At 35.8% G+C, this 13176-nt stretch overlaps 1 protein-coding gene and 1 pseudogene across 4 annotated transcripts in view; both read left to right on the forward strand.

Annotated features, from left to right (window-relative positions):
- Positions 1 to 13176, forward strand: part of TP63 (tumor protein p63) — a 230171-nt gene that overhangs the window by 57480 nt on the left and 159515 nt on the right. The gene's annotated exons all lie outside the window — the stretch shown is intronic.
- LOC112308566 (acyl-CoA synthetase short-chain family member 3, mitochondrial pseudogene) lies at positions 2256 to 2840 on the forward strand (annotated as a pseudogene).

The following is a 13176-nucleotide window of genomic DNA, read 5'->3' on the forward strand; positions in this document are numbered from 1 at the left end:
AAGATCATTTGACTTTAGTCGGTGGACACACAATGCAATATACAGATCATGTATCACAGAAATCTACACTTGAAACCTATATAATCATGTTAACCAATGTCACAACAATAAATTTAATTTTTAAAAAGTGTTAAAAAAGAAAAAGAAAACAACCTAGAGCTGTACGAAGAGGCAAAGAAACTGAGGTGTTGGGAAGAGCATCCACACAGTTCTTATGAGTGGCTAACCTGTCTACCAAACTCAAGATCATCATCTCCATCTCTGAGCAGATCTAGCATGATTAAGTTATTGCAGCGTGGCCTTTAGCAAGTGTATTAGAAACTATTTAATATGGTCTCAAGACCAGATTTCAATAGAATTTATACAAAAGAAAATATCTGTACTTATCCTCCCCCTCAGGAAAAAACAAAACAAACAAAAATGAACAAACAAAGAAAAGAATCACCATTGTTTTCAGTGATGTTACAGGCACCTATTACAAACAGCCTTTGACTTGTGGTCCTGTCTCAAGCATCCACTTGCATGGACTCATTGGTAAAATGACAGGAATAGACAAGATGGGTACTCCCCTGACTCGAGATTTTTTTGTAAATGGAAACAAAACACTTTTAAAAATATGTGCATTGTAGTATTCAACTAAATACTCAGATTATTTTAACTAATTCATTAAAGATTTTTTTATACATTCATATTCCTCAGAACAATTTTGGATTTTGAGCAATAGATATCCAAAGAAATGCCTTCTTTCAAAGTACACATTAGTTAAACCCAGGGGAGACGAGAATGAGATGTGACAGATTTTCTGTATGAATTAAACTTGGTTAAATACCTGAAACATAAGCACTTATTTTGGGATATCACCTTAGGTTCCTCTTTGCTGTGACATATTCTTAGATTTTTCTAGATTTTTGATGAACTTGACTGTTTTAAGAACTGCTGGTCAGATATTTTATAGAACACCCTTCAATTATAATTTGTTGATTTTTTTAATGATAAAACTGGGTCTATGGGTTTTGGGGAGGAAAACCACAGAGGTAAAGTGACATTTTCATCACATCACATTAAGAATACATACAATTAACTTGAATAATCGCTGTTGGTGTTAATATTGGCATGGGGCTAATGAACTGTTTATCAGGTTTCTCTAGTGTAAAGCTATTTATTCCCCCATCTCACTCTGGAAGAAAGTCCCTATGTGCGGCCCACACTTAAGGAGTTATTTTCTACCTCCTCAAGGGTAGAGGATCTGCACAAATTATTTGAAATTATTCTGCATGGGAAATTTGCCTTTTCTTTGACATTTACTTCTTTATTTAATTATTTGTTGATGTGACTATGAACTCATAGATAGTTATTTCATACTCTGGGATATAATTCAGTACCACTTTCTTTATTTTGTTGTTTAAACTACTCCAGTTTGGGCCATTGGGATCATTCAGTTGATTACTGTGTTGCTTTGACACACTTTCATTACTGTCTGTGTATGTTACTGTTTCTTTAAAATGTTTTTGGCTCTTTCTTAATTGATGCTTATACAATATGTTCCAAACTCATCTTGCATGTTTTCCATCCCAGTCTGAGAGTCAACTATTTATTCAAAGATTCCTGTTTCCTATTATTGAAGAATAATATTATAAACCAAGATCTGGACATTAGGTATTCTCATTGCTGCTGGATTGTTTTGCTTCTAGGCCATCTCAACAAACAGAACAAAGAAATATTTGTATGAAAACATGTACAATATATAATTATTTTTATATACAACTATCTATTCTGTATTAAGCTAAACATGAATTTTTACTGATGTTTCCAACTTTTATCCAATACCACATGAACTGGCTTGCTCCCCTTGTTTATCTGTATCCACCCATGTTTATCTGTATCTGCCCATGTCTCATCGACTTCTATGTTTATTCTTTTGCCAACACCGAGCTGTCTTGATTGCTGCAACTTTACAGTATGTCTTGAAATCACGTAGGGTCTTCCAATTTTATTTTTCTTTGTTATGTTGCCTATTTTATATCCTTTGCCTTTCCACATAAACTTTAGAGTCAGTTTTACTAGTATCACTGTGAACAAGCAAATGTGTCTCAGGATACGATGGACAATGACTAGGTAAGAAAACGAGAATCATTTGGTTTCACCCAGAAGATGTATTTATACAAAGACACAAGAATTTTTTACAGGGCAGAAATAAATGTCCCATGGAGTCAATGACACCTCTAGGCATGGAAAGTTAGGGTTTGGGATGACAACATGCAAAACTGAAGGCTCGGTGTTTAGGAAATATGGTGGTAAAGTTGCCATTACCTCCGGGGGCTTTTTCAGGACTGAAAGAATCAGAAAGCAGTCAAGCATTTATACTTTGAAAATTTTCCTAGATACTATGACACCATGGGTGATGGCCACATGGATGAAAAAGGCTATTTTATATATGTCTTGGGTTGATGACGTGATAAATGTTGCCGGTTACAGGATTTCTGCAGGTGCTGTTGAAGAATCTGTCCTTTCCCATGGCACTGTGGCAGCCTGTGCTGTTGTTGGCAAGGAAGATCTTTTGAAAGGTCATGTCCCTTTAGCCCTCTGTGTGTTGAGAAAAGGTTTAGATACAACTGAGGAACAAGTTTTGGAAGAATTGTGAAACAGATTAGACAGAGCACCGGCCCTGTGGCTACTTTTCAAAATGTAGTGTGTGTCAGTTACTCAAAACTAGATCTGACACAATTCCCAGGGCAGCTCTGTCTGCCCTTGTTAACGGCACACCTTATTTGGTAATGCGTACACTCGAAGACCCCAGCATTTCTAGTCACATAGAAGAAATGCTGAAACAGGCATCATAACTTTCTTTTTAGTCACCTTGAGTCAATTTTTTAATTGAAGTCAAGTTTTTAAATTATTTCCCAAAGATAAATGTTTAAATAGGTTAAAAAATAACTTGCTGTGATTTTGATTGGGATTGTGTTAAATGTATAGATGAAGTTGAGAAAAATTGACATCTTGACAATACTGAGTTTTCCAGTCTGTGAACCAAAAATATATATCCAAGTTTTCAGATCTGTCTTGATTTTTCATGAGTTTCATAGTTTGCTTTATATAAGTCCTATATTAATTTTGTTAACTATAATATTGTTAGCTATAATATTTAGCTATACACTAAATATTTCTTTTTGGTATTATTGTAAATTTTTTTTAAATTTTGATTTCTAATTGTTCATATCTGATATATAGGAAATTAACTTTTACATAGTAACCTTGTATTTTGTGAATTTCTTTTACACATTAGTTAAAGAGCTTCCTATAGACTCTTTGGGGTTTTCTACACAATCATATATCTAATGAATAAAGGCAGTTTCCTATCTTTCTTCCCAATTTGTATACATTTCGTATGCTATTCCTGTCTCATTCTATTAGTTAGGGCTTCCAGTACAATTTTGAATAGAACACCTGAAAGAGAACACCCTTGCCTTCTTCCCAATCTTAGGATCTTATAAAATGTCTGGTCCCTTGCTATTACACGTGATATGAGCAGTTTTATTTTATTTTTTGTAAATATTCTTGATAAACTTGTGGAAGTTCCCCTTAATTCCTACTTTCCTAGATGGATATGGAATACTGTCAGATGTCTTTGCTGTATCAATTGTTATGATCACATAGTTTTTCTTCTTTAGTCTGCTCACACAGTCCAATACTTTTTAAACATTTAAATTAAAATGTCTCTTGAGCTTTGATAATTAGCGCTTTTTTTTCTTGCTTCTTTATATTTTTCTTTTCTCATTTCCCCCCTCAATTAGAGCTGGCAATTATTTCTTCCTTTAAGGTGGGAGCTATAAGTTATACTTCATAGAGGGAAATAGAGTAGTTAATGATACTTTTCTAAAGCCAGAATGCCTGAGTTCACAGTACAGCTTTACTTTTTAATTGGGTACAAAGCCATATATACATCACTCCTTCATTTTCTCTACTTGTAAAAATAGACTAGTAATAAGACCTGCCTTGTTATGGGGATTACATATATTGATTGACACATTTAAAGTTCTTAGAACAGTATCTGGATGTAGTAAATTATACAACTGGTTTTTTATTACTATATGTCCATCACTCACACTTAGCACATTACTCTGCCCATTGTAAGTAAAAGCCTATTGATTTTACTTACACCAAATGATATTTAGATTACTGCTTGAGGTAACTTTTTAAGTAATATTTGATTACTTTATATCATGTTTTATTTAAATATAGAACTATACTATTGTAGACTTGACAATGTATAACAGATTAATATCAATTATACTTATCTCACAAAACTTCTATTGGAATAAAAAGTAACAGTAAAAATTAATACAAGTAGATTCAACTAAACTATTATTGAATGCCTACTAAGGGCTGACCATGGTAAAGTTTGTGGCTCGCAGTGAAATGGCCACATGGTTTCTGCTTTGACAGAACTTACAGTCTAGTAGAAAAGACTAATTTTCCTGTTTGTTTTTTAAATTAATAAATTCTTTCCTTCATTCATCACAGTACCTCTTCTGCCCCAGGAGTTCCACACTCCCTGCCTCATTTTAACACTCATAGTAAGCCCTCTGAAGTTGATCTTAATACCCTTATTTTTCAGAGCTCTCAATTCTGTCCCATTGGCCTGTGTATATGTTTTTCTGCCAATAGCATGCTGCTTTGATCATTGTAGCTATGTAGTATAGTTTGATGTCAGGGACTGTGATCACTCTGGTTTTGTCCTTTTTTCCCTCATGATTGCTTTTGTTATTTGGGATCTCATATAAATTTTAGGATTATTTGCTTTAGTTCTGTGAAAAATTCCCATTGGGACTTTGATGGATATTGCATTAAATCTTCATTGTATTATATTGCTTTAGGTAATATGGCCATTTTAACAATGTTGATTCTTCCTATCCATGAACACAAAAGATCTTTCGATTTATTTGTATATTCTTTAAGTTCTTTCAACATATCTTGTAGTTTTCAGTATATAGGTCTTTCACTTCTATTGTTCAGTTTATTTTATCTTTTTTTTTGCATTTATAAATGAGATTATTTTCATTTTTTTCCTGATACTTCATCATTAGTATATAAGAATGTGATGGATTTTTGTATATTGATTTGGTATCCTGCAACTTTACTGCATTGGTTCTGATAGTCTTTTGGTGGAGTCTCAGAGTTTTCTATATATAGAATCATGTTATATGCAAATAGTGACAGTTTTATTTTTTTTTTCCCAGTTTGGATGCCTTTCATTTCTTTCCCTTGTCTGGTGGTTTTGGCTAGGTGTGCTATGTTGAATAACAGTGAGAGTGGGCATCTTTGTCTTCTTTCTTATTTTAGAGGAAAAGCTTTCAGTTTTTCACCATTAAATATGGTCTTGGCTGAGGATTTGTCATATATGGCCTTTATTAATTTGAAGTATTTAATTTCTATATCCACTTTATTGAGTGTTTTAATCATAAATGGATTTTGTATCTTGGATGTCAAATGCTTTTTCTTCATCTATTTACATGACTATATGATTTTTTTATGTTGTTAATATTGAATATCACATTGATTGATTTACATATGTTGAAACATTCTTGCATCCCTGGAATAAGCCCCATTTGATTGTGATTTACTATCGTTTTAATGCAATGTTGTATTCAATTTGCTAGTATTTGGTTTAGAATTTTTGCATATATGTTCAGCAGAGATATTGGCCTATAACCATTGTGTGTGTGTGTGTGTGTGTGTGTTTTCCTTGTCTGGTTTTAGTATTAGAGTAATGTTGGCATCAGGAAATTAATTAAGAAGTATTCTTCCTCTTCAATTTTTTGGAAGAGTTTGCAAAGGATAGTTATTAAATGTTGTTTGAATGTTTGATATACTGCACCAGTGAAACCATCTGGTCCTGGACTTTTGTTTTATGGGAGGTTTTTGATTATTAATTCAATTTCCTTACTAGTGATCAGTTCATGTAGGTTTTCCAATTCTTCATGATTTAATCTAGAAAGTTATAGGAAACTAATTTTTCACAAAGGTACAAAAAAGCATACAATGGAGAGAGAATAGCCTCTTCAATAAATGGTGTTGGGAAATCTGGAAAGCACATGCAAAAGAATAAAACTAGACTGCTATCTGAAACCATAAAAGTAATAACTCAAAATGGATTGAAGACTTGAATATAAGACCTGAAACAGTAAAGTACATAGAAGGAAACACAGGTATTAATCTCATGGACCTTGGGGTTTTGTGAACTTGACCCCAAAGGCAAGGGAAGTAAAAGCAAAAGTAAATGACTAGAACTACATCAAATAAAAAGTTTCTGCACAGCAAAAGAAACCATCAGCAAAACAGAAAGGCTACCAACCAAATGGGAGAAGATATTTGCAAATGATACTTCTGACGAGGAGCTAATATTCTCATACAACTAAAAAACAAAAAAAGCAAAATTCCAATTAAAAAATGGCAGAGGATCTGAATAAACACTTTTCTAAGGAAGATATACAGATGACCAACATATATATGAAAAGATGCTCAACTTCTCTAATTATAAATTATATATTCATCTGTGCTTGAGGATTAGCCCTGCTGAGTTGGCCTTTGGGGAGTACTGTGGCTCAAGCTGCATTAGTGTGCTGGTTACTAAGCTTCCAATGGATCTCCTGTTGTTTTAGGAGCTTCCCTGGGAGAATTAAAGGTTTTTTAAGTGAATGAGAAACATCAGAGAGAAACTGTAGGGAAGATGTATTGACAATGAATCTCAACTTTCCAAATTCATTTGAAACCAACTTCCTCCTCAGCCAAAATGATTCAGATTTAAAAACCTCCAGGGGCCTCTCTGGGACTTCAGAGCATTTAGAGAGCTTTTTTTCTGGCTGCCATAGATTATCTTTCCATTGTTTCCTGACTTGTTGAGGGGGAGATTTGATTGGTAAATCACCTCTTCCCTAAGGCCTTTAAATTCTTTACTCATTCAAAGATAAGTAGGACTCTGACAACACATTCCACCAAGCTTTTTTCCTTGCCTGGATCCCAAGGCAATCAGCCTGTGCCATGCCAAGGGTGTAATGAGCAGGGCAGAAGCCAAAGGGAAAGAGCCAAAGGATAAAGCCCAGGTTGAGCAGTGTTGGAGGGGTGGGGTTGGGGGGTGTCCTGTTTGCTACTCAGTTTTGAACTAGATAAAGAAGCAGAACTGATCAAAAAGCACAGAGCTGAATTTGAGTCTTAGGTCTATTGTTTGAAATGTGATCTTAGGAAGCACTGAACTCTCGTGCTTATTTTCCTCTTCTGTTACTTTCACTAAATACTTTATTTCTCAAAGTGTTATTGATAATTCTGAATATAATGTATGTATACAGAATAGTAGAAAATTAATAAATCACATCATTAACAATAGAAGTTGATCATTGACTCAGGCAATATGCTATGTGTTCCATACTATTTTCACATTTCATCACCTTGCAATCTTCAAAGTAGGTGCCATTTTCATTCTTATTGTTCAAATGAGACATACCAGACTTGGTAAATTTCTTCCAGACAGTGGGCTAGAGGTGTGGCCAGAACTAGAGCCAGGCCTGACTCCAAAGCCCATCTCACGTCCATTAACCCCCCTTTCACTGCTGCTGTTTCACGGCGCCCGATCCAGAGGGCTGCCTACTTGAAAAGGCCTGCCAGTCTGAGCTGAGTTTGTATATGATGGATTGAAAGGAGAAGAAGAGAGACGAGTTATTTATGGCTTTAAATAAAAGTAGTTTTCAAAATCCAGTTGCTTAAATCCTAAGACAGAGGATCCTAAGACAGGAAGTGCACCAACACTGTAGTTTGGTTACCCGGTCATCAATGACCCATAGAATTTAGACCTCTGCAACTTGTTCTTGTTCTCAAAAGGGAAGGAAACAGAGGGTCATAAATGGGTGTTGACTTATCCAGGGTCACACAAGTCAGTTGTTGGGAGAATTAAGGCTGAAATACAAGTTTCCAGCATGCCAATCTACCACACCTGTGCAACCTCAACCTGGCCTCTAACGGAGGAACCGCAATAAATGAATAGCCTCATGATTTCAAACAAAATCTTACTCACTGGAGAGGACCTGATAGAATCACACTTCAGTGTGAATTAAAGGCACTTTGTTGTTACCCGTCCCAGAGAGGACTTCTCTGGGTCTCTATTTGGAAAACCAAGCCACATATATCCTCTTTCCACTTACCAGAAGATTTCATTTACACATTAGGCTAGTCCTGTGCAATGGGCTTGAAGAAGGAAGAACCACGGTGGTGGCAGGAAAATGCTCAGCACGGAGGAGTGGGTAAATATGTGCGGATAGCTGTGCGGATGCCTGTGGGCAGGTCTGCATTGTTTTGACTTAAAAGGTCACATAGCTTATGCTATTTTCTCCCAGAATACTCTTCATTTGGCTTTCTATGTGGCAATCCTGAATTAACTTTTCAAACCCCGTTCTCATCACTTCCTTTGTGAAGCAACCTATAGCTAATGAAATAGTTTCTTCAGCTTTCTAGACACGACACTTAGATAACACCTACCCAGTGTTCAGGTCTCAGTTTCACCATCTCGGGGAAACACCTCGATACCAGGTTTGGGCCTTCCGTACGCGTTCATTGCGCCCTCTATTCTTTTCTTCACACACTTGGCAGAGTCAGGTAAGGGCAATTACTGTGTCTGACTGGTGTCTGTCCCCCTCACTAGGCTCTAAGTTTGAGAAGGGACAGGTCTCTTGTTCAACGCTTTGTTTCCTCAGGGCCTGGTATAGTGTTCAGCATAGAAACCACTCAGTAAATATTTCTTGCTGAACGAATAGTGTGGCACTTTGTATTATGGATAAATTTTTGTACCTTGTATGATCATTGAATTTTGTTTCCTTAGAGTTTAGTACAATGTTGGCACTTAGTAAATGCTAATTTTTTAAAAGTTTTGAAATAGTACAATGAATAAAATACGCTGAAATCCCTTCTCCATGGAAGTTTTATAAATTTTGAAAAACCCAGGCAGCTAGAAAAATCCCTCAAACTGACTTTTCCTCCTTGAGAGGAAAAAGAATATAGAAATCTAGTGTCCCAAATATCTGTAAAATGCTATGGTTTTAGCTTTACATGTATCTAGCTGTATGACTTCCTGGAAGTACTGGCCACATTGGTATAATGTTTTTGTATAACATGGTCATTAAACATGTTACTTAGTCATTGGCAGCTCAGGTTTACCCGTGCCTGAGCTGTCTGGGAAGCTGTATGGTACAGGCTCAAGAGCTGGGACTTGAGCATCAGAATGGGTTATATGTTTACTCTGTCACTTTCTGGGTGTGTCCTGCAAGCAGATTGCCTGTCCACTCTGTGCTTCAGTTTTCTCGTATGCAAAATGGAGATAACAGTGAAACCTGCCTGATAGGATTAGTATAAAAGTTAACTGGGTAATATAAGGTTCATTGATAATACGGGCTAATAATTCATAGTGTTTAATAGATAATCATAGTTGGTAGGTAAGTTTGAGCTACTAAAATAAATGTATCTAGTTATTTGGGTTCTCAAAAAATATTCTTATAATAACAGATGTTTTTATTAGCTAAAAACTTAAGTAGCTATTTTTAGGACTTTGGGGCAAGAAAATAAGAGGACCATAAAATCAAGCAGGTGTAAGTCACCAGTCTCAACTTGTGCTAAGCACGTGTGTTCTAGTTAGTGTGCAAACAATCCATGTTACATCAAATAATGAACCACTTCATAAGCCGATTCCAGATGGTGACACCCTAATGTATAACAGGAACGTCAATACCATAAGAACAGTATCGTCATTGTGAGGGGGTTACAACCCTGGAGGGGTCCTGCCTCTCACCCTTAAGTTAAATCACAACCACTAGTGGGCTGGAGAGCATGTATACTTCATAAAAACAGATTTAATATAAGATTGAAAAATTCCTATTTAGAAAAGTGAAAAGAAGCCTGTTGCTTTTAAGACATTCACTAAAGGAACATCCTCTTGGGGATATATTGGATTCTCCAAGCGTGTGAAAGATTTTTTTAATGTCAAAAGGTAGAAAGGGAGACTGGTTTAGATTTGAAAGGAGACCATTTGCCACTTTAAGTTGCTCATATTAGGAAGAAAACAGCAGTTTTCTGTGGATGGATAATGCCAGCAGCCCTTTAACACGAATGGTGACACTTCGAGGCCTAGAATGTCCTAAAAGAAAGCCAAGATTGGCCTGGCTTGCAAAACTAAGGAAGAATTTATTAATTCTATATTGCCCAGCTGGTACCTTGTCTACCATGGACTTTCCTTACCTTCCTCTGAAATGTGCTTTTTAAATATGGAGAAAATCTCTACATTACATTGGAATGTTTTATGATTATCCCCTGGTCTCAGCTCCACCTCCCCCAATACAAATAACTGGTGTACAGGATGACAATTACGGCAACCATTATTTTGGCAAGAAAATAGAGAGGTCGGGTTGCCATTGTGACCTTTGTCCTTAATTCTGTTTTATGTCCCAGAGACTCTTCCTATCTTCTGCCTATGGGCTTTTAGAATCTTATGACATCCAACCATACATCTGATGTTGGCAAACTTCTCTAACACCCATAAATCAGAATTTCATAGATCCTAGGTATCAGCCAAGAGAAAGGTATCTAATACCAAGGAATACAGGCTATCTCCTGCTTTGTGAGGGCTTGAAACATTGCCCAAAGCAGGAGTCCTGACCCCAGACCCTGCTGCTTCAATGGAAAAGGGCCCCCAGACTCAGGAGGAACAATCCTTCACACATTGCATAATTCTTTCTCCCCACAAAAAGATCCACACCCTGTATATACTAGGTCTCATCTCATTTCGTTTCATTGTGATTCCTTGAAAACAGTCTTGCTAGCTCACTAACCTAAGATTTTGGTGATATATATGTGGATGAAGCATTTTAACTTTGCTGATAATTGCTGTCAACATTGAATGATTTTAGACCCATAGTAACATATAAATTTTAACAGCACAGTTTTATGATAACATTAGCTAAAAACAGAATTTTTAAAAATCATCTATTTTTTAAAAATCATCTATCAGTATTTTGGCAAAACATCAAATCGCCCAGGTGACTCAGCCCCCTACAGCCCAGATTTGGCACCCTGTGATTTCTGGCTTTTCCCAAAACTAAAACCACCTTTGAAAGGGAAGAGATTTCAGACCATCGATAAGATTCAGGAAAATAGGATGGGGCAGCTGATTGGGAAAATGGTGTGAGGTCCCAAGGTGCCTACTTTGAAGGGGACTGATGCATCATTGTCCTATGTACAATGTTTATTGTATCTTCTTCAATAAATGCCTCTAGTTTTCATTGTACATGACTGGATACTTTATGGACAGACCCCACCATATAAGTTCAACCATGATATTTCATAAAACTATATGCACTAGGATCTGATATACCCCATTTGTTCCATTGCTATTTATTGCATTCCAGAGTCATCTATTACCCTCTCTCTCCTTTCCCACTTCTCTCTCTGTCTCTCTCCCTTTCTTTTCTTAAGCTATCTGTAGCCTGTGACATTGATTTCATGATCTTGGCCTAGAGACTGATAAATACTCCTTAAACGCAGCTTTGACAATATGCAGAATAAAATGGCTTACTAACATTGAATTCAAACAAGATATGTACTATCTGTTAACTTAATATGTGGAACCAGTTTCAGCAAATAATTTCTCTGCCAATGGTAGTTGTCAAGGGAAAGATATTCACTAAAGGAAACCAACTTGTTTTGTGAACAAAAGTCTGAAAGAAACCACAGTCTGTTTGTGTTTCCTCTTTTGTTCATTGGCTAGAATCAGATTTTTGATTGTCATTTTGTAAATTTTATATTAAAATCTTAACTCTGACTAATGGTATATAACGGCATTCAGTTTGGTTGCCTAATGTCTTCTCTGGCCTGAATCAATGTAATATCGGAGGATTAACTCCGATGCTGTATGTTCCCTGTGCGGCAGTGGCGCACGTGAAGTGGCTCCCTAAAGCATGCTTGCTGACTGCAGATGGACAGATTGCAGAAGGGGCACATGCAAGAGCAAGTAGAGCAGCCCTGTCGGGGGCGTAGGTCCCCACGCCCACCTGCACTCAGAGACGCAGAATCATTCGTTGATTCTTTCGTTACTTACTATTTTCTTAGACTATAATTAGTACTGCTTAAATTGCTAGAAAATAACAAAATATGCAAGGAAAGGAGAACTTTTAACTTTTCAAAGTACTTAAAATTATCATTACTGCTCATAGATTTCTTACACCCACAAATTGCTCTATGGCTCAGGGATATTGATAAAAGAGTAGAGTTATAAACCTTTCCGTTGTTCAATAAATTTTAGAGTGTCAACGTATTTTTTCACATGTTCCTACGAAAAGCAATCATCTCACACATTTAGAATGTAAGTTTTGTGGTGTACGGTAGTTATTACATACCCCCACGGAGTTATTCAGTTTTCAGCCCTGTTTTATCTTTCTTCTTTCATATCACTTTTGACCATTTATGATATAATATATCACTTATTTCAATACAACTTAAATTTAAAATTCAGCTGAAATGTGGATATTTTTCACACAATTAAGTCAGCAATCACTCTTTGGTTTTATTGAAAACAAGAAAGATAGAATATTAAATAAACATTAAATAAACTACTACTCTCCTTTTTTTATATGCTTTTAAATTTCCTTTTGCAACAAAATTACCATGATGTTTTCCTACTTATAATCTAAATACCTTTATTTTTCAGAAGAATTGAATCTATCACCTACTTGCAGCTGTGTTTCATCAGTCTTTGGCAAACATTGAGATCTATTTTTGACCAACACTTAGTATTTTTTTGTTTAATTTTGTTTCTTTTTCCATGATGAGGACAAACTCTAAAACTGAAATATAATGTTGAAACTTTCATTTCCCTTTAGTTTAAGTTTATCTTTTACTTGATGGAGTTTTATGGTATTTATTCTTAATGGAAAATGTAGTGAACAGAACATTGATTTTTTTTATTTATTAAAGAATTATAGCCGCTTTTTAATTTATAATGACTTTAGTAAATATTTCTGTGGGTCATTCATCTTGTCTTCAATTTCAAACAGTTAGAGGCAGTGCAGTATAAGGAAGGAAGTACATAACTAAAGGGTTGCAGTTAAAGATTTGGGTCATGCCATTTAACCTTTCTCTACCCAT

The sequence above is a fragment of the Desmodus rotundus genome, chromosome 2 (assembly GCF_022682495.2).
Source record: "Desmodus rotundus isolate HL8 chromosome 2, HLdesRot8A.1, whole genome shotgun sequence".
Taxonomy (NCBI): Eukaryota; Metazoa; Chordata; class Mammalia; order Chiroptera; family Phyllostomidae; genus Desmodus; species Desmodus rotundus.